At 39.1% G+C, this 22,558-nt stretch overlaps 1 protein-coding gene and 1 pseudogene across 1 annotated transcript in view; both read right to left on the reverse strand.

The window, feature by feature from the left end:
* Window positions 1-22,558, reverse strand: part of GRID2 (glutamate ionotropic receptor delta type subunit 2) — a 1,446,155-nt gene that overhangs the window by 13,095 nt on the left and 1,410,502 nt on the right. The window lies entirely within an intron of this gene.
* On the reverse strand, window positions 10,558-11,082 carry LOC114493004 (annotated as a pseudogene).

The following is a 22,558-nucleotide window of genomic DNA, read 5'->3' on the forward strand; positions in this document are numbered from 1 at the left end:
CTCTGATAACTCTGCACCAAAGGCAGGAGGAGCACCTGCAAGCTCCATAACCACTTTACGAAATCCCCAGGCAGAGGCAGGGAGCGGCTCTGTGCTTGAGGCCACAAGTAGGGAAACTGCAGAGAGCAGAACATAAATTTGTATTTCAAAAATAACCCACCCAAATGCTTTTTAAATTAAAGCATAAGTGGTTTTGAACCCAGTCACCATCCAGATGAAATTATAATTGTTAGTTTGTAAGGGGCTTTCTTTCCATCTTTTCAAGGACAAGCCATGACATCTCCCCAACAGCTATGGAGACATTTCTCTGCAGGGCCTCTGGGAAAGGCAGCTCACAACTCAAATACATCACAAGCTCTCTGTCCTGGAGGAACCAAATCAGATCTTCTAGAAAAAGTTCTATTTAAAAATATGCATTAGAAGTAGCAACATATTTTGTTATGAAAATCAGTATGTATTTGGAGAGCAACACAATACCTTTATGAAGTGCATTCCCATGAAGGCTCCACCTTTTCCCTACAAGTCTCCAAACAGTACTGCTCCAGGGAGACCTTTTCTCACCGCTCTGTCTAAACAGGTCCCTCCCTTCCCTGTCTTCTACTTCCTAAACTCACAATGGTTTCACGACCTGTGTGGTAGGCAGAATTCTAAGATGGCCCTCAAAGTTCCCACAGGCTGGTGTATGAGTTCCATATAATCCTCTCGTTTGACTGTAGGTAGGACCTGTGAACCTGATGAGACATCATTCCTGTGCTTGGGTTATTACTAATCACTTAAATTTGAGTTAATCAAAAGTCAGATGATCTGGTTGGACCTGGGCTAGTCAGGTGAGCCTTTATAAGGGACCAGGCTCCTCCAGAGGTCAGACAGATTTCAAGCCAAAGACCTAAGGAAGCAGCTAAATGGAAAGGAGCTGTGCACTGCATTTAGGAGCTATGAGTGACTTTAACCGATAGCTAGCAAGAGAACAGGGGTTTCTGACCTATAACTGCAAGGAACTAGATTCTTCCAACAAGTGAACTTGGGGTGCTTATTCACTCCCAACAAGAGCTTGGAGGCAAACAAGCACCCCCAGCTCTGGAAAGGAATGTGGCTTAACCAATGCCTTTATTTCAGCCTTGCCAGCACCCTGAGCAGAGAACGAACTGGACCCTGCACACATACCCTTTACTCTTTCCCTACCAGCTGTCACATTATTGTCTCAAAGTAAGCTTATAAAGTCAAAATAATATACACACTGTTTTCTACTTGCTGTTCATACACATGCTTTCAAGAATCTTAGCTGATTGCATCGTTAGATATCCCTATGTAAATCTTATTTTCACATCTCAAGGTTAATAGTATTTACAGAAGTTAAGAAACCTGTATTACTCAGCCAGTTTTAAAAATGATAAAAAATATACTACAGAAATAAAATAATTTTAATTAAAAATTATATTAAACACTAAAGGTAAATTTGAAATGTTATAGCATTAGGAATTTATTGATATTTAAATAAGTACTAAATTTAAATTTAAATCGTAGGAGTATGTTTTTCAGACAAAAGTACACTGTCAGCTTTCAGTTTATTTCTGTGTCCCATAATTTTTCACATGGAAACCTGTCATTGAAGTGGAAAATAAGCAATTGTATGTAACTTCCTTTTGATAAATATTACATATATAAACGCGATATTTTCTTTCATGATGTTTCTGTAAATCTTTTAGTCTTATTATGATTTCCCCAAAATATTTTTCTTTAAAAATGCCTCTGTTTTTTAATTTTTCCTTCTGTTATAGAGACGCTATTATATGCTAAGATAACAATGTGTTATGAAAAAAGTTATCTTTAATACTATTCAAAATATTAGTATTAAATATATAACTATGATTCTGCTCATAGTGTTAATAAAGATTTGTATCTCTATACTAAAAAAATGTTAGTGATGCTTTAATATCATCATGGAACTTAGTTAACAATTCTGATCTACTAGGACATTTGTTTTCCAAAGTAAATAAGATTATAATAATAATTAAATATTTTATAGGAGTACTTAAAAATGACGAATTGAGGAGTGTGAAAATCGACAGTTCTTCTCATCCTCCTCCCGCAACATTCTCATGCCCAAGTTTCTCCTGAGTTCTTCATTCTCAAAGAATATTCTAGAAGCACCACAGATGCCAGGATTTGTAGGCAAAGAGGGGGATGGAGAGAAAAAGAAGGAACCATCCAGGCACAATTTAAATCCCGAGGGCATGCGGCCATGTTATTTAATTTGAGCTGCACCATGCAAAACAAAACAGAAATTATCTGCGCGCTGGTGAGCCCGCGGACAGTGCAACAGGAGGACTGAGCGGGGTGAGCACACAGCAGATTTAAGGCCTGCTCGCCGGGAGCTTTGAAGAAAGCCAGCCGCACGACCCCCACCCTTCGGCATAAATAAACTCCACACAGACTCATTTGCCATGAAAGATGAAATGTGGAGGTGCCGTGGCGCCTGGGTCTCTGCCTCTCCAGGGCTCCTTTCCCCAAGTTGTTCTGGTGGGTTTTTGTGTCCCAAAGTTGTCCCTATGCAAACAACAGGTTGAATATTGTAGGTGTGGGTTATTAAAGTGTCCCTGGGACAATGGCAGTCTGTGTCCCATTTGTAACGCTTGGATTAATCTTTGGAAAGTGCACACAAAATGTGACATGATGTTGGCTTCCAACATTATTCAGTCTGCATAGCAGCAAATGCTGCCCTGTCTCCCTGGAAATAAAACTCCACAGACGTACCACTGCCATCCGAGAAGGAACCTATCATTTACGCTCAGGATCCGGGACACACTGGTAGACTTTCTGTTGGGGGTTTGATTTTATAGTTTGGAAAAGTATTTACCATGGAAACAAATTATATTTTGTCATCTTATTCACAGTCTCCCTAAAAAAAAATCTACGATCTGGGAAACCATATTCTTTTGGTGGGTGGGGGAGGAGGGGGCTGTAAATGGGAGAAATAAGAAAGCCTTTATCTGTTAAAGAGCAGTCCATAACAGTTTAGGATGATAACCCAGAACTGGTCCCTGAGGAGAGGCAGGATTCCTGGCACTTTCCCTCTTCTTACCTTTTTTCTTTTCTTTTCTTTTTTGATTTTAAAAGTTAGAGAGGGAGGAGCAGCCAGGGCATGAAAACTGGGTGAGGAAAGCATGCTGAGCAGTGAGGTTGTTTGCGGTATGCCCTCGGCCTTCTCCTTGGGTCTCCGGGAGCTCCCGACTCAGCCTCACCCCAGTGTTCATTAGGAAAATCTTTCTGAGTTTTGGATCTTGTTAAAAAATGTACTAGGTAGCACCGTGGAATCTTGGAAGATGTTCTCTCAAATAATTTGTTTTCAAGTGCATCTCACTATTACAATTTTAGAAGACAATTAGAGGGAAAGATGTTAAATTATAGCTACCTATCAATGAAGATCTGAATTCTTATAAAAGTTAAAAAAAAGTCAGGTCATAGATCCAGAACAACAGTGTTTAAAGCGTGTTGTAGATCAATCCTTATCTTCATTGTCAGAATCTAATTACTCAAGTGTATTTTTTTTTGTCTCATAGGAAAGTACAGCATCATCCAAGTAGGTTAGGAAAGTCTTCTCTCAAACTCTATGTTATAGACACCTTCTTATGCAGCAGGCCCTCGAATAACATTGTTTAGTGATAACAGTGATGAGAAAAAAAATCAGTTCCTGGCTGGGGCCAATGTCTGTGTACGGTTTGCACGTTCTCCCCGTGTCTGTGTGGATTTTTTTCAGAAGCTCTGGTTTCCTCCCACATCCCAAAGGTGTGCACAGGAGGCAAATGGAGTGCCCGCGATGCTGTCTGTGAGTGCGCCGTGCTTGAGTGCCCTGCGATGGGAGGGCGTCTGGTCCACAGCGGGTCCGCCCTGTGTGTCCTGCCTTGAGCCCTGAGCTGCTGGGAGTGGCTCCAGCCCACTGAGAACCCTGAGCTGGAGTAGGTTTTTTTTTTTTTTTTTTGTAAAATAATTATCTTACTTGTCTCATTCATCTTTTACAGTTTTTAAAAATATTTTATTTTTTATTTTTAGAGAGAAGGGAAGGGAAGGAGAAAGAGGGAGAGAAACATCAGTGTAAGAGAGAAAAGACCGAGGACAGAACCTGAAACCCAGGCATGTGCCTTGACTGGAAATTGAACCAGCAACCTTTCCCTTTGCAGGGTGACACCAGAGCAACTGAGCCACACTGGTCAGGGAACCTATTCATGTTTCTTAATTGTATGTATAGCTCACCCTTAATTCAATGCATTTAATATTAGAAGTATTTGGGATCTTTATTTAGGAGTTTAGTGACATTTTGGGACCAGAAATATGTTATAGGAACTTAACTGTTATTCATGTTAATTATCCCATGGTGAAATTGATTTTGTTATACATCATTTTCATTAAAATAATAGTTTCTAAGAAGCTGTGGGAGACATTGTGTGGATTTAGTGTATGACTTTGCATGTGGGCATATCAAAACACCAAAATAAGTCGTATGCTCAGTCTTTGGTCTAGAACAGTCATCAATTTTCACCATTTATTTCCTCTTAATAAGGAAATTTAATAAATTTTAAGCTATAAAGTGAATTCATGTTTAAAATACTGCCATAATTTGTTTGGCATATTGGAAATCCACATAAAGTTTTATTTGGAAAAGAATGTAGTTTTCATTGGAAAAATGGGCTAAAAGAATAGTTAAGGAGGATTACAGCTAAACTGCGTAAACCCGGCTTCAAAGTTTTTCTAGAAGAGGTGGGAAAATCGATGAAATCTGTAGTCCGGCGTTTTGAAGGGCTGCTCTGGAGTAGATGTGGCATTGGACAGAGGAACAGGTGGTACCTCCAGCTGAGGTGCCCGTAAACTGTTGTGAATTTCTCTCCCCTCACTCTCTTGCTCATCAGGATAGCATGGGTGATGCTGAGTCTACTTCCTGGGCCACCGGTGCCCTGGTTTTGTAGGGTCTGCCGTCGCATATGGCCTCTTCTTCATGTGTCTTCCTTCTTGGGCTTCGTTATCCACCTGCAATACGTCTACTTGGACCCAGAGTTCCTATATTTGCACTTATTTATGCCATCCTGATGTTCCCTTCAATCAGAATGAAAGGTGGGGTGTGAGGGCTGTTGTAGGGTTACCCAGCATGATTTTCATTCTGGGTGGGCCAAAGGTAAAAAAAAAATACTGATAGTAATGTAGATGGGGAAGAAAATGGCCCAATTCATAATTTTACATCAATCGATTCAGTTTGTACTTTTCATCTTTGGGGTATAGCTCAGATGCAACCCTCATTTCCAAGAAAAGATGATTTAAGGAAATCAACAAAGCATGTAAGAGAGGGTCAGGCATTCTGGATAATTAGAGGCAGGAATGTGTGTGCATCACCAAACTCAACTTACAACATCACTTTCAGGAGGAAGAAGCTTTCTCACCAAGAGCTGAGAGGGTTAGAGAATACTGGGCTTAAAACTGAATTTACTTTGGCTGAGAAAAACACCCACCCCATCCCCCTTTTTAACCTGAGAATTTGAACAGTGGGTTAGAGTTAGGAGGTGTTATATACTTTATATACAAAATATGGATATAAAAATAATGTAGACAAAATATACTAATTTCTTTTTATTTTAATAATATTAGCTAAGAAAAAAAACCCCAACACAAATTACCACCACCTGCTCTCAGTCTTTCAGAAAGTACCCTACAAGTCACCTCTATTTATAGGTTTTAGATACATCCTTGTAAAGAGAGTGAACATTAAAATAACTTCAAGGGCTTAAATGGTGGGCTTATCTACCACTAAAAAGAAGAAAGCACGTTTAAAATAATTTCTTTTTCAAAAGAGGGCTTGAGTTTTCACGAAAAGCCGATATTGCTTAGACTGAAGATGTAAAGCGAAATCTTGACATATGGTACCACAGCGCCACCCCCTGGCTTTGTAGAAGACCGCAGGGAGTCATAATGTAATAGAGGAGGACAAAAGTTAATGCTTTCTCTTGGAAGAGCAATTGAAGAAAGGAAAAGAAGGGACTCTGTCATTGCAGCCTTTTATTCATCACTATTTCAGCTAACATCAGATGCCTTTCATGCCAGAAACTGCTTCTATTTCCTTTTCTGTCTCCATTTTAATTTGGAAATGAAAACATTTTGTTGATAAAACCTTAAAAAACCAAAAATCTAATGTTAGCCATCTTTTTTTATTGTAGATTCAATTTAAAAGTTTGTTTTCTTTGGAATAAAGTGTATACTTCTGAGTCTGAATGTTCTGAAACTGTTTTAGTTTAGAGTTTATCACCATAGAGATAGTATTTAAAGCTACGGGGATGGATGAAATCGGCTAGTGAGCGAGTATGGAAGCAAAAAATGAAAGGGCTTAGGAGCAATCGGAGCAGCCTTAGGAGCAGCCTTAGGAGCAAGCCCTTGGAAATTGGAATGTTTGGAGTTGAAGAAGATTCAGTGAGAAAGGAAGCTGAGAATCGGGCCGGGCCGGAGATAGGGAGGAAAATCAAAGTACTGTGTCAACAAAGCCAAGGGAAGAGAGTTTCTAGAAGAGCAAGTGGTTCATAGTGTCCACTACAGTGGCCATTGTTTTGGCAGCAACAACAACAACAACAACAACCACAAGTATGCTAAAGGAGAGCAGTTTTAAACTCCACAGCGGACAAATACAACCACATATTACACGTTAAGAGGAGATATTTTTCTTCCTTTCTGAAAAAGTGAAAAGCTGCCCCTGACTGCTGGGACCTGAGGCTCACAGCCATGCCACGCTCTTCTCCTGTCGGGCACAAACTCACAGAACTTCAACAGAACTCTGACACCACGACAAAGTGAGTGGAAACAAAATCACCATGCAGCCTGCCAAATATCAAGCATCCCCATTCTCAGCTCATTTTAATGTCTTTCTCACAGATAGATTGATTTAGGTCCCCAGTTAGAGAATTGCTCCTGCTTTTGGACAACATGCAACCTGGAGAATGCCTCTGCTACCCCCCCGCCCCGCCACAATTACCCACTCAAAGCCTATATCCTACTGTTTCTTTCTAACTAACTATAGCTTTTTATTGTTGTTCAAGTACGATTGTCTCCATTTTTACCCCACCATGCCCCCCCAACCCCCCATCCCCACCTCCCATCCTTGAACCCTACCCCCTTTGACTTTGTCCATGTGTCCTTCTAAAACTCTCTTTCTGAGGGGCCTCACATTTTCCCCACAGGCAGCATTCCCCTCCAGGGAGAGCAAGCTGCAAGTAGGCCCGGTGGTCTTTGGCTAAAGGGCATTGGCATTTCTTGTCCCATAAAAACTGGCAATCCATATTTAGTAAACACAAGTAACTTGGTTAATAAAAACAATAAATTAACCAGAAAAAAATGTTTCACAAGATTGTAAAAAATTGCTAAGTATCGCAGGGGTTAATGCATATGTTTTCACCGTATATCTCCTTCAGTAAAGACCTTACAGAATTGACTTGGAAGATAAAAATGTTAGCTTTTACAATATTTTGTACTCTTGCAACATCTACCTTTTATTAATTCTTTCATAATATTATGCAGAAATGTGTATAGAGTAACACTGTAACACCATTTTTAAGCCTATTGTGTATGAGGTACTACTTTAAGTACTTTGCATTTAATGTTAAGGGATTATATCCTTTTTGCAAGACTATGAGAAATGTTCAATTACTAGTCCCATTTTATGCATGAGGAAAATGAAACACAGGGCATTCATTAAGTTGTCTAGGGCAACACGGCTGACAAATTACAGATTCAAACTCTGACTTTTAGGCTCCATTTTCTTGATAATGACACTAAACTTATTTTCTCAGGATACTAGTATTCTAAATATAATTAAAATGATATGTTCTTTTACATCATTGTATTTTCTTTTTTGTAAAAATATATTACTGTAGAGTATTGCTTTTGAAAATTCTAATAAAAATATTTCAGCAGACTTCTGGCCAAGATGGAGGCATAGGTAGACACACTGTACATCCTCACACAACCAAAAGAAGGACACCAATTTAGAAAAAACAAACAAACAACCAGTACTGACAGAAAATCAAACTGCATGGAAGTCCGACAACCAAGGAGTTAAAGAGGAAACATTCATCCAGATCGGTAGGAAGGGTGGAGACCGGCAGCCAGGGCTGAGAGGACTTGCAGCAAGGTGGTGGTTCCCGGACCAGGTGAGGTGGCAGCTGGTAGAGTGGGTAGTCCCACATTTGTGTGCAGATAAACCGGAAGGAGCAACTGGGGAATGAGACAGTCCACACAACCCATAGCTCCAGCATGGGAAAATAAAGCCACAAAACCTCTGGTTGTAAAAACCTATGAGGGTTGAGGTGGTTGGAGAAACTCCTAGCCTCACAGGAGAGTTCGTTGGAGAGACCTACAGGGTCCTAGAATGTACACAAACCCACCCACCCAGTAATCAGCACCAGAAGAGCCCCATTTGTTTGTGGGTAGTGGAGGAGGTGACCAAAATCCAGCTGAAAGTTACTGAAAGCTGGCTGAGAGCCAAGAAAGTGGCACTGTTCCTTCTTGGACCCCTCCTGCACATGCAGTGCCACAATGCAGCTATGTGTGTTGCCCTGTCCTGGCAAATACCTAAGGCTATTCATATTATATGTATATACATAACAGGTGTGCTAAGACAAAAAAAATGGCCCAAATGGAAGAATAGATCAAAGCTCCAGAAAAAATACAACTAAGCAATGAAGAGATAGCCAACCTATCAGAAGCAGAATTCAAAACACTGGTAATCAGGATGCTCGCAGAAATGGTTGAGTATAGTCAAAAAATTGAGGATGAAGTGAAGGCTATGCAAAGTGAAATAAAGGAAAATGCACAGGGAACCAATAGTGATGCAAAGGAAACCAGGACTCAGATCAATGGTTTGGAGCAGAAGGAAGAAATAAACATTCAACCAGGACAGAATGAAGAATCAAGAATTCAAAACAATGAGGAGAGGCATAGGAACCTTTGGGACAACTTTAAACACTCCAACATACAAATCATAGGGGTGCCAATGAGAAGAGGAAGAGCAAGAAATTGAAAACTTATTTGAAAACATAATAAAGGAGAACTTCCCCAATCTGGCAAAGGAAATAGAATTCCAGGAAATCCAGAAAGCTCAGAGTCCCAAAGAAGATGGACCCAAGGAAGCACATACCAAGTCACATAATAATTACATTATCCAAGATGAAAGATAAGAAGAGAACCTTCAAAGCAGCAAGAGAAAAGGAGACAGTTACCTACAAAGGAGTGCTCATAAAACTGTCAGCTGATTTCTCCAAAGAAATCTTGCAGGCAAGAAAGGGCTGGAAAGAAGTATTCAAAGTCATGACAGGCAAGGACCTACATCCAATATTACTCTATCCAGCAAAACTATCATTTAGAATGGAAGGGCAGATAAAGTGCTTCTCAGATAAGGTCAAGTTAAAGGAGTTCATCATCACCAAGCCCTTATTATATGAAATGTTAAAAGAACTTATCTAAGAAAAAGAAGATGAAAAATATGGACAGTAAAATGACAACAAACTCAGAGTTATTAACAACCGAATCTAAACAAAAACAAAGCAAAAACAAACTAAGCAAACAACTAGAACAGGAACAGAATCACAGAAATGGAGATCACATGGGGGGTTATCAGTGGGGAGGGGTAGAAGGCAGAATGGAGAAAAGGTACAGGGAATAAGAAGCATAAGTAGTAGGTACAAAATAGACAGGGGGAGGTTAAGAATAGTATAGGAAATGTAGAAGCCAAAGAACTTATATGTACACACCTGGACATGAACTGAGGGTGGGGGTGTAGGTAGAAGGGGGTGTTACAGGGTGGAGAGGAATAAAGAGGGGAAAATGGGACAACTGTAATAGCATAATCAATAAAAAATATTAAAAATACTTCAGCAATATGTAATGATAAGCTAGCCTACAAAGTAAGCATTTTGTATACCTTTCTTTGTCTCCTATGGAGTAATACCCCACGTGTTCAAAATAAGTGAGTTGTAAATGAGCTTCTGGAAATGAACTTCTTATTAATTAAGGACTGATTTTATTTTACCTTATTTTTCTATCCTAGTTTCTAAATAATCACGTTATTTATATTGAGTTATTCATGTTCATTTTACTTATGTGCTCTAAGGAGTAATTAAAGGAAATTGGTGTTTATATTTTGGCTATAATCAGAGAAACTTCAGTTTTTTGATTCTTGCCAAAGTACTTGGAATTTCCTAAGATTCTCTAGAGGGTTAGATACTTCTAAAATTCATATTTTATAAATTTTAGGGAGTCTTTGGATATTCAAATCTTATATGACAAATAGTCTCCAAAACTACTCTCAAACTAATCTCACATGAATTTTTATAACATGTAGTACAACAGGTCCCATGGTATTCTAATGAAGATTGAAAATATAGGGCTGTGTGGGGTATTTTATTTCAATTTTAGTCAATGTTTTATAAAGAAAAATTGGGAAAAAAGACATCAAAATGTCATAAAAATGTACTTTTGTGTATATGTTGTGTGCTGGATTAAAAAATTGATTTTTTTTTCCAGCAGACAGGTGCAGCCCAGATTTTCTTTATTGCCTCTCCTGTGGGCTCAGGGAGGGGCTGGCACACAGTCCTGGAGACCCAGGCCCCCTGGCAGGGCAGGGTGGCAGGAGGGGCTGAGCCAACAGGAAGCCCTGCTCCAGTGTCCGGGTGGAGCAGAAATGTCCCTGTACCCTGGTCCTCTTGAGGCCTGAAAGGCCTGCTTGGTAGTGGCCAGGTTGCAAACTGGTGAAATCTCAGGCTCACATGGTCCAGCAGGCATAGATGAGGCTCAGAAGGATGAAGATGGCCACAGATAGCAGCATGTTCTTCTGGTTCTCCTGCTGAAGCAACTTCAGCTCCTTTTCATAGTTGCAGGCTTTGTTCATCAGGCTGTTTTTCTCCTTCTCCAGAGACTTCCTGGTGTCTGGGCTCAGCTCTGCCCCACAGAGCCTGGAGTTCACAGCCTCCAGGTCCCTCTGACATTGTGACAGCTTCTCCTCCAGCCCATCAATCTCTAGAGCGACGCCAGATTCTCCCACTTCTTTTTAGCCATGTTACTTGCCCAGATCCCCCAGTCATTATTGGATCAGAAAGTTGATTTTGACAGAGATCATGTTGGGGACACAGGCTATGTTACCTTTTGGTATATAGATAGGAGGAAGCGTGAGCTCAACATCAGGCTAACTATTCTCTGAAGTGAAGTCATAACTGGAACATTAGCATTTCTTTATTTCAAAAAACCCCTGTAAGTATTAGTTGGTGTGGATTTTGGATATTATCTTCAATATTTTTATGTGTTTTTACATATAGATACACCATTAATATTTTTACTTATTAAGTTTCATATTAGATAATTTAGATGAAATTTAAAAATTTAAACTTTTATAACAGCAATTACAATTATTTGTATGGTTATTTACTGAAAATTTGAATTATGAAAACTTCATCTAGCATTTTAATTCACTGAGCAAGATTTTTGCTGGTATTGCTACTTTCTACTTGCTTTAGCTATTACTTTGGGGTTAGGATAGATATGAAGAGAAGAAAGATTGTGAGGAGAAAACAGGGTATTTCTTTGTTCCCCAAGAACACAGATGAAGAATAATAAAAACGTGCTTCGTTTTTCCATCTTGTGGTCCGAGCAGTTCACTTCAGGACTCTTTGACCTGTAGGCCTGTTTCTACCCAGAACCACCACAAGAGGGCGGAGATGCTGATCATTCTTCAACCAAAGAACCGTGAGAAAAGTTTTACATTTCTTTTGTGTATGTAGTAGACTTTCTATTAAGTACACTGATATTGATTTAAATAATGCTGCGTAAGTTTTCTTTTTAAGAATATTTTTGACAGAATTAGTAATGATATTGTTATTCTATCCAACAGGAAGTCACTAGATAGATTATCCTTGAACATCTTTTGGACCATATAATTTGGCTGCTCCAGTATTTCATTGCCCATTATATAACTTTCCATATTCCTACCTTAAGACCTCAATTCTGAATGTTTTGGCTAAACACAGGTTTTACATTTTAATTTCTTGCTGATACAGGATTGGGCAAAAGTAGGTTTACAGTTGTTTGTACAGAAAATGATACAATAATTACTAAGTAATAATACAAGAATAAACTCTTTTGTGTACTAACAATTGTAAAGCTACTTTTGCCTCACTCTGTATATTCACCTTGTTATTTTACCTTCATTTCAAATATGATATTTCTAAAACAAAATGTCTTTTTTGTCCCACCTACAAAATATTCTCACTGCATCTACTGTTCCTCTAGATATCTACCTTGAATCTCTGTCATGTTTGAGTTTTCCTTTATGCATCTAAGCCAGAATTAGTAAATATGTGCATATATTTTGCATTTAAACTTGATCTTTTCATAATGGATCTTGTTAATCTCATGACATTCAATCAAACAGCAATAATTCAATAATCCCTTTATATACTAGACACTGTTTTATGTACTGAAGGAAAAGCATGAATAAAATAGTGAAAACCCCTCCTTTGATTTGTTTACATTATAGTGGAATGTGTAAGACAGTAATAAGTAAGTAAATTCCATAATATGACAGAAAGTGATGTGTGTTATGAAAAAAGAATTGAGCCATGTAAGGGGAATGGGAAGAAGGGGTTGTAACTTTAAGTAGGGTGGGTTGTTATCTCAGTGATCCTGGATTTTGACCTCATAATTTTTTTTATCCTCACCAAGGACATGTTTATTGATTTGAGAGAGAAGGGAAGGGAAGGAGACAGAGAGAGGGAGAGAAATATTGATGCGAGAAATATTGATCGGTTGCCTTTCATATATGCCCCGACAGGAACTGAACTCACAACCTAGGTATGTGCTTCACAACCTTTAGGTTTGGTGGATGATGCTTCAATGAACTGAGTCACACTGGCCAGGAATGACCTCATAAATTTTTTAAATGCTGTGATAGATAGAGCCTTGTTTAGTATCCCTACCTTAATTTTTCTCAGAAAATCAATATGCTTTTCTTTTTATTTTGACTTTTTTGGGGGGGTCTATTTTAGCCTGTTATTTCTTCATATTTAGATTATTACGGAACTTCCTTGACTATATGCATCTATGGCAGTCAGGTAAAATGCTTACCAAAACTGTTCCATTGTGGCCACATGACAATCCAATGGAATGTGAGTGGAAGTGATGAGTGCTACTTCTGGATCTGGTGCATTAAACTCCTACGACTCTCCATGTTTTTGTCCTACCTCCTCTGACAGCTGCTTGCAGAAGATCCCTCAGAGAGCTCCTAAGTCCTTGGGCACAAGAAAGCCACTAGATAGCAGACCTGGGTTGTGAATCACCACATGGAAGATATTTCCTGTTTGTCTTTGAAATTTATGTGAGTGCAAAATAATCTATTTTGTTAAGCCATTGAAATTTGCTGGGGCTGAGGGGAATTTTTTAAAACAGCATGTAATATTATTTATCCTAACTAATATGGCCTTCCTCTATATTTCATATTCTATTGGGATACCACATTAAAATGAACTTCTGTTTAGTACCACATTGCATGGTCGCGCAGCTGTTTATTCATATATTTGTCACATTTCCAACTGTGGTTAAATCCAACTATGTGTTTTTCTATGACTGCAAAGAAGCTGCTGAGAATGGTTGAAAAAAATTACAACTGTGCAGATCAGGCCACAGCAAGGTCATGGACTCCAACTTCAGCTGAGCCCTCAAAGCTATCAGTCCAACTGTGTTGCTCCCCTTCTTTATTCTTCTGTGATCCCTGACACTTGACCCTCACTGATGATCTGCTTCTTCCATCTTACAGAAAATAGAATCCAACAGAGCTCTCACTAAATGTCCTGCCATTGAACCTAGAAATTTACTTGCATTCACACGCATCCTTACATTCATCCATGCAGTTACAATAAAATGTACCTCTTCTCCTACTGAAGACTAATTGTGCTCTGGTTCCCATCCCTTTTTACCTTTTGCATCCCCGACTTGCTATTTAACGTCAATTGACCTCACCACTAGGTTCCTTCAATAGGAAGCATCTTCCATTGGAATGTGCTCAGGTTTCTTGTATCTTGGAAACAAACAGTCTCCTTGGATTCTATTTCTTCCCCTAAGTACAGCTCCATTTATCTCCTCTTTCATCACCATCTTCCTTGGAAGAACAGTGTTCTCAGGACCTTCATGCCCCTAATTCTAATGGGTACTTCTCCTTTGCTGAGCGGCACTGAAAAACATTGACCACTCTGTGTTGAAATACTCTTTCCTGACTTTAAGACTCCTTGCTGCTATAGTTTCCTTCCTTATTCTCTTTTAGCTAGTTCTAATGTCCTTTGATCAAATTGATCTTCCTCAGAGCTCTATGTCTAGGCTTTATTTTCTACTAAGTAGACTCACTTATTTCTTGAATAATTTTATTTACACTAAATACTTCAGAAAAATACCTCAAGCCCAGACCCCATTTGCACCACAACTCTGTCTAGAATATCTCCACTTCCTTCTTTCTCTGCTGCTCTGTCTCTTACCCAAGACTCGCACTAGACCTCTCTCATCACATGAGGTTCCTAATGGGTCTACTTTCTCAGCTCTTCTCCACTCCAGAACTTTCTCCCAGGGCAGTTAGAGTGATTCTTTGAAATAAGAATACCATCGGGTCACTACTCCATTCTAAGCTTTTGTACAGTTTCCTAGAGATGCTGGGAACTTTACCCCTTAAAAATGCAAATTCTTTGAAGTAGTTTATGAAGCATTTCAAGGACTGCTTTCTACCTCTTCATTTTATTCTTTTGATTATCTGCTTTCCCTCTAAGTTCCAGTTTGACTTGACTTCAGTCCCAAGGAACAAATCTTGTCCTCCGGCTTCAGGTCTTGGCATATGCTGACCACCTGGTCTGAAGAACCCACATTTCTTTTGCTTGGATGACTCTTTAATTATCCTTCAGGTCTAGCTTGGAATCCTAGCTAGGAAGCTTTCCCTAACCTTGTTCTGGGTTGCAAATCACCTTGCATTTCCATTACTGCAGCACTTACCACAATTTATTGTCATTGTCTCTTAAATTGTCTGTCTTCCCCAGCAGACTGCAAACACCATTATATTTCTAATATTCACAGCTGTTCAAAGATGGAGTACACTGTAAAAGAGATGAGACTTGAACAGTAGGTAGGTGGTTGGATTTGATTTTTATAGTTTTGTTGTGTTATGTCCTAACTGTTCTTCATGGGCCATATGTTACAGCCACATTATTTGATCATTTTCAAATATACCCTGTGTTTTCCTCCTCTGTGACTTGAATCATATCCTTTCCTTTGCCTAAAAATGTTTTTTCCCTAATATACATCTGTGGAAATTGTACTCCTTTTTAAGCCAAGTTTCCAAACTGTCTTCTCTGCCAAGACCTTTATTACCCTGGTGAGAAAAGATCTTGTTTTTCCCTGAATTCTCAGAAACACTCTGGACCATTTTAAGTACTTATCATACACCATATATCACTTAATGTTGCTGTATTTCAATAAAAGGATATATAGAAGAGTATTACCTCTCCCTTCTCCAAATTCCTATAACATTGTATCAGTTTTGTGGAGCACATCACACTTTGCCTTGTATTGTAGTTATGCATATACATGGCACCTCTGCCATGATAGCTGTGAGAGTGTTGCATGCGTGGGTGTAGCGCACTGCCTTGCATCTAGTGTCCTGTATAAATAGACAGTTGACTCTCAGGATGTAATTGTGGAATGCAGCAACAAACCAGTTCAGTTCTTCCACCTTATTTTCTGTCTCCACAGAACCTCCTCTTTCAAGTCAAATAGCCTTATTCCCCATCTTCAACTTGTCAATTATATTTTTTCCATTTTCTCTTTGTACATTGCCTTATAATCTATATTCATATCTCTAATTGTCAGAATTCTACCTCCTTGGCTCAAATGTTGTTTCTCTGTGAAGTCTGCCTTATCCTTCCTGCCAGAACAGATCTTGGCCAAGGTGCTTACTCATTAGTTAGCAGGTCCTAGAAATACCATGGAAAAAATTAAATAATGGAACCACCTGACCTGAGGAGTACTTTAGTAAGATGATCTAGTAAGATGTATGGGAGGGATGAGATCTGAGAAAGAGTGAAGCTTGGGAGATGTATTGCAATGGTTCCAGGCAGAGGCAAGCATGGGCTGAAACCTGTCTCATAGCAGTAGGCCTGGAAAAAACCAGCTCAGGTAGTAGGGCATTATGTAAGTTGACTCAACAGGGGGTTGTTTTTCTGATGTTTCCATAAGAGAGACTCGATGACAGTGGGGATGAGACCGGAAAGGTCGCGGGAGCCATTTGCAGAGGGGAAGAATGCAGGCGACCAGCCGGTTTGCAGGTCTTTGTGCAGTCAGCCTCCACAGCAGACGCTCACCCGGCAGGGCGTTTCTCAGAATCTGTTTCCATTTTCTAAGCTATCACAGTGCAGGCACTATCTATATTCATCTTGTGTGAACGTTTTATCCACCACTCGTAGTTTCTGTATAAAATATATTCTCAGCCAATGAGGACCTGTCCGTCTTTGTGCCTCCCGTGTTGCAAAGACAAAGCCCCTTGCAGCAGTGAGGGACTCTAAGGGGCCCTTACCTCTTATTGCTTTGTGGTTCTGGGGTCAGCCTGTTGGGGTGGAAAGGATATGGATTTCTTTTTTTTTATTGTTATTCTATTACAGTTGTCCCAATTTTCCCCCTTTGCCCACCATCTCAGGGCATGGGTTTCTGAGTTAGAGAGATGTGGGTTTGAATTCTGCTTGGTCACTTGGTAATTGTGTCAGTGTGGCCCAATTAACTTTCTAGAGTGTTAGATTTTATTTTGTTTGTGTTTAAGCTGTTCAATTAGTACCAGCGATAGTGAACTTACAGAACCATTATGAGAGTCAAGTGAAGCACGTATGTGGTGCCTAGCACTGTGACTGTACTTGGTCTGCCGCCCGCCCTCCCCACGGTTGCTGTGTTTAGGAGGACATGATACTGGCCCACAAAGAAAGAACTGAAGCAGGAATTGGCAGGGGGCAGGAGTAAATTGCATGCAATTATATTCTCAAACAATTTGGAAAGTAAGTTTTACAAAAGTTATTCTAAATTCATAATGGCACATACTAACTTTTTCTTGTATTTGGTCTATGATATTTCTTTCCCATAGAATTGAGAGATCATCTTTGATCTCTTAAAAGTGGACTACTGTCATGATCTCAGTGTTGGCAGATAGTTAAATCCAGCAGACAATATCCAGAATGCAATCCAAGAAGTCTTTTTAATGGCACCTGTTTGGTGAAAGCTCACTTCTTAAACTGTCAGAGGATAGGACTGGTGATAATGCTGCCTTTTTATTCTCTTATAGTACTCTTAACTGTGTTAGAAGATGCTTCCTGAACTCTCAAGCTGGAATTGACTCAGAACTAAAAGCACATGGCAGTTATTGGGAAGCAAACACAGTTCCACAGCCATTCGATTTGACGTATGGTGCCAAGTACACCAGTGTTCACATAGCAGGTGTTTGCAATGTTTGGGCTAATTTTACTTTGTTCCTTTTATAAGACAAAGGAACTTTCCTCTAGGTCATTCTTTCCTTAAGGACAATGAAGACATTGGGTCTATTTTAAGCCCCAATTATTGTGTTTGAGTCACTGTCACTATATCACAGGGCAGTTTGGTCAATTTTGGGTTCACTGTGTGGGAAACATGGTAAATGTTTTGTGGGGAAAAGGGATACAGCTTGTTCTGTAGCATTTCAAAGAACCAACAGGGGCAACTCTCAACACAATACAAAGACCACTGTAAGGAAGAATAATCTCACAATTAGACAATTACAATTATTGAATTCTATAATGGGCTGCCTCAGAAAACATTTGTGCGAGGTTTGGGTCATTTGTCACAAGTTATTTGGAGGGTGAGAGAAATCTTTACTGGAGTTCGAATACATGAGCTTCTCTCCCTGCAGCACAGTGGGCCTTCCCCCACCCAGCAGTATCTCCACAAATCCTGAGAGAAACCCTTAGAAGCTGGGAAGCACAGGTTAAAAATCACGGACTCTAAAACACAGGTGGCAAACACAAGGCCCGTGGGACGAATCCGGCCCTCCACTTTGTTTTATCTGGCCCAGCACCTGTTTCCACCCGGTGGCAGTGCTGAGCTCTTGCTTAACTGTTCAGGAGTAGTTACATTCATACAGTCCTAAAATTACAGTCAGCCCTTTGAAGGCAACCTTGAGGCTGATGTGGCCCCCAGTGAAAATGAGTTTGACGCCCCTGTTCTAGACGATCCCTCAGGTCCCCTCCACCTGTTCACAATTTATCATCCAGGCTCCTAATGAAAGAGGTTTCAATTTTTAAAACTCCAACTTAAAGAAAAATGAAGATTAACAAAACAGATAATCATCTGATCTTAGCATTTTTTGATAAATTTCCATCTTTCTAGCATATGAATTTGAAAAATCAGTCATATTTGACTTCTTTTTCTCTTTTATATTCTATATTCAATTAATCAAATTCTCTTGATTCTTCTTTCAAAAGGTGTCTACTGTCTGTATCTTCTTTCTTTTGGGGGGCTGCTGCAGAGTTTCAGCTCATGCCTGAACTATGGCACCTGCCTCTTATTTTTTGAAAATTAAGTTTATAATAAAGATTATACAGGTTTCAAATGTACATTGATATGGTACATCATCTGTATATTGCATTGTGTACCCACTGCCCAAAATGAAATAGCAATCAGGGATGAGAAAGACATAAAAGGCATCTAAATTGGGAATGAAGAGTAACATTGTCACTTTTTGTAGATGGCATGATTTTTGATATGGAAATCTCTTAAGACTCCACAAACACACAAAACAAAACAAAAACAATTAAAAACAATAAACAATTACAGCAAAGTTGCAGGACACAAAATCAATGTAAAAATCCACCGCATTCCTATGCACTAACAGTGAAATTTCAGAAAAAGAAATGGATGGAATTGGAAAGCATTATGCTAAGTGAAATAAGCCAGGTGGTGAAAGACAAATACCATATGATCTCATCTTTAACAGGAACCTAATCAACAAAGCAAACAAACAAGCAAAATATAACCAAAGACACTGAAATAGAGAACAGGCTGACAGTGATAGGAGAGGAGAGGGAAGGGAGTTTCAGGGGAAAAGGGGAAGGGTTTGCAGGAACAAGTATAAAGGACACGTGGACAATAACAAGAGTAGTGGTGGAAATAGGAGGGAAGTAGGGAGGTGGGCTGGGATGGGAGTAAAAGGCAGAAAACTGTACTTGAAAAACAATTGAAATAAAAAAAGAAATGGGAACAAAATTCCTTTTGAATTACAATAAAAAAAGAATAAAATACCTAGGAATAAACTTAGCACAAGCTTTTTATTGGCTTCTTATCTGTTCTGTTCTGTGAATCACTATCAGCTTCATCTTTTAAACAACCTTTTTAAGAGCATGTTTCTCCTTTGGTCAGAATATTTAGTGGCTCCCACTGCCCACGATGGAGGTCCCCATACAGTCTGTGGTTGTGAGCCTCTGTGAACACCAGCCTAGCTCCAATGTCTCTTGGAGGGCTCAAGGGTTGAAGTTCAAAGGGAGGCATGGCCACTGCTGATGCCACCATGCTCCTCTCCCATAACATTCAAAATGGGAGCCAATAATTAGGCCCAAGGGAAGGTGGGAAAATGGCAGCCCCTATGTTCCCAAGATTGATTTACATCTGGCTTTATAATCAACACTGGATCTAGTAACAGGCATTCTACTTTGCTCAACGTACGCCAATAGTTTCCCATGTCTTGCAGAATAAAAGCCCAGCTCTCCACAGCGTTCTATTAAGCCTTATAAGGTGGGCACTGTGTTATCTTTCTGAGCTCTCCTAGTATCCTCCTTCCCATCACCCATTCTGCTCCAGCCACATTGATCTTCCTTCTTCAAACATGCACAGCACACTCCCTCCTTGGAGCCGTTGTCCTAGCTCTTCCTGAAGTCTGGAATGTTCTTTCAAAGATAGCAACATGGCTAACTCCTTCACTCCCTTTAAGGCTTCAGTCAAATAAATGCCAACCAATCATTAAGGCTTTCCCTGGCCACCTTGTTGAAAATAGCAAATCCCCACTCCTACATGGGCCTACCTCTTTCTCCTCTTCATTTTTCTCTATAACACTTAGCATCTAATAGGCTATATATTTCACTTATTCATCCTGAATATTGTCTGTCTCCTCCAGTTGACTGTAAACTGTACAAGGGAAGGATTTCTGCCTTATTTACTTGTGTATCCCCAGCACCTAGAACAGTGTTTTAACCATAGTGGGACTTCAGTGAATATATGTTGAATACATGCATACACAAATGAATGAATGAACAAGATTTAGTGTAATCTCTTGAGCCCAGCCTACAGGCTTTCCATAACCTCACCCAAACTTCCTACTGTTTCTTGATATATGAGACTCATATTCCAGACATCATGGGCTACTGCTCTTCTGAACATTCTTTCCCACCCTGTGCCTTTGGTGGTATTACTCTGCTTGGAAGTCCTTTTGCATCTTCTGACCCCTCCATACTCTCTGTGATTAGGCTAAATTTCCACTTCTTCCATGAAATCATCCCAAGCCATGCGACTGCATTCTTTTCTTCTCATAGAGTATTTTCTCTACAGCACTAATTTGACAATTAAATATATTCTGAATCATGATATATATTGTTGTCTTCTGATGTTATTTAATCCATGAGGTTTTGTTTAACTTTACAAATGTTTGTATTTTGTTTCTCTGACTTTGGAAGCTCTCTGAGGAAAAGCCAGGTGAAAATGAAGAGAACTGCTCATGAGCAGAATTCCAGCTGAGGATTTCGCCCCCACCCCCACCCCACCCTGAGAGAAAGGGAATCAATTCTTCAGTACTAGAACCACTTGGGGTGTAGGAGTGTGTCTTGGCACACCAGTTGGAAAATTTCTACCCTAGGGTGCCTTGCTCATAGTAGGTGCTCAGAAAATATTAGTTGATGGAATGATTAATCTTTTTTCCAAGATTTAAAAAATTTTCCAGTTACACTTGACATTCAATATTATATTAGTTTCATTGACTGATTAGTCTAGTGTGTTTATTCTGTTCCTATTATTCTCTCTGCACCCTTATTAAAGTTTATGTATAAGTGCTAATAGTAGTTTTTTTAATAAAAAAAGGAGATGCAAAATCATTATGAAATTAGAACTAAAAACTTCTTTTAATGATGATGAACAATAAATAACTAGTTAAATATATTAATTGTTGATTGAGCTGTATTATAGGACTTACCATGTTAATTGAACACACCAAAAACTTTGGAGGCTACGTATGTGGGAAGTGGTTTTGTGCACATTTGATGAAGTCATTTTTACCATGGTATCTCCTTGGAGAAATCTGAGTAAGTGAGTGAGCATGAAGTTTTACAATCTTAGTCATGTAGCATTGAATCTGGGAGTCCCAATTACATGCATATCTTGCTGTACTGCTTAGTTATTTTTAATATGCTGATTTGGAAAGAAATATTCCTCTCATTAAAAAACAGTATGAGTGGATGAAGTTTTTCTGTATTTGATATCTAATGTCAATATGATGTTGCTATAATTCATCTAACAACTAATGTTCAAAGCTTTTTTTAAACACTGCCTAATACTGGAGCATATTAGGTATTCAGTAACCACTTCTGGAACAAGTCAAATTAGATGAGTGGGACATGTGATGCTTCTACTTTCAACTTAATTTTAGTGTGCTTTTATTTCTAAAAAACTCTCATAGCCAAATCTTAAAAACAGATGTTAATAAAGGGCTAGCATTAATTTGAAAGTCAACTTTAATATAATTCTGGAGATGATTTTAATAATAACTATCACTTCCTAATTTGTCTAGTATGACATAGGTACCCTTGTTGTGGGAAGTGGCTGTGAGAAGTGGCTGTGATCCTGAAAAGTTTTATATAACATAATTTTTTGCAAATTGAATCTTATTTTATTAAATTAGAAGAACTAATTCTTAAAGACCTCCCTTGCTATTATTAACATTTTGTGTAGTGAATAAGCAAGCTATGATTTATTTATTGTGTCCAATATTGATGTTCAATTTGAAAAATTGAAAATAGTCACAGAAGTAGGCTACTTAGTTGCTAAAATTTTTCAGAAACACCAATTTAAAAACAAAATATAACAATAAAAATCAAAGTTTGCCTTTTACTCATATGTCAAATATTGTGGCAGGCCAAATATTTATCAAAAATAATGCTTTCAGCCCTGGCTGCCACAGCTCAGTGGACTGAGCTCGGGCTGCAAACCAAAGTGTCGCAGGTTCGATTCCCAGTCAGGGTACATGCCTGGGTTGCAGGTCATGGCCCCCAGCAACCACACATTGATGTTTCTCTCTCTCTCTCTATCTCCCTCCCTTCCCTCTCTAAAAATAAAAAAATTTAAAAAATTATGCTTTCATCCCTTCTCTGGTTCTGATGTTATTTCATTCTTTGATTTTCTGACATATGTTTCTCCTTCTAAAACAGCTGTTATGAAAGCTTAATTAGTTTTT

The sequence above is a fragment of the Phyllostomus discolor genome, chromosome 1 (assembly GCF_004126475.2).
Source record: "Phyllostomus discolor isolate MPI-MPIP mPhyDis1 chromosome 1, mPhyDis1.pri.v3, whole genome shotgun sequence".
Lineage (NCBI taxonomy): Eukaryota > Metazoa > Chordata > Mammalia > Chiroptera > Phyllostomidae > Phyllostomus > Phyllostomus discolor.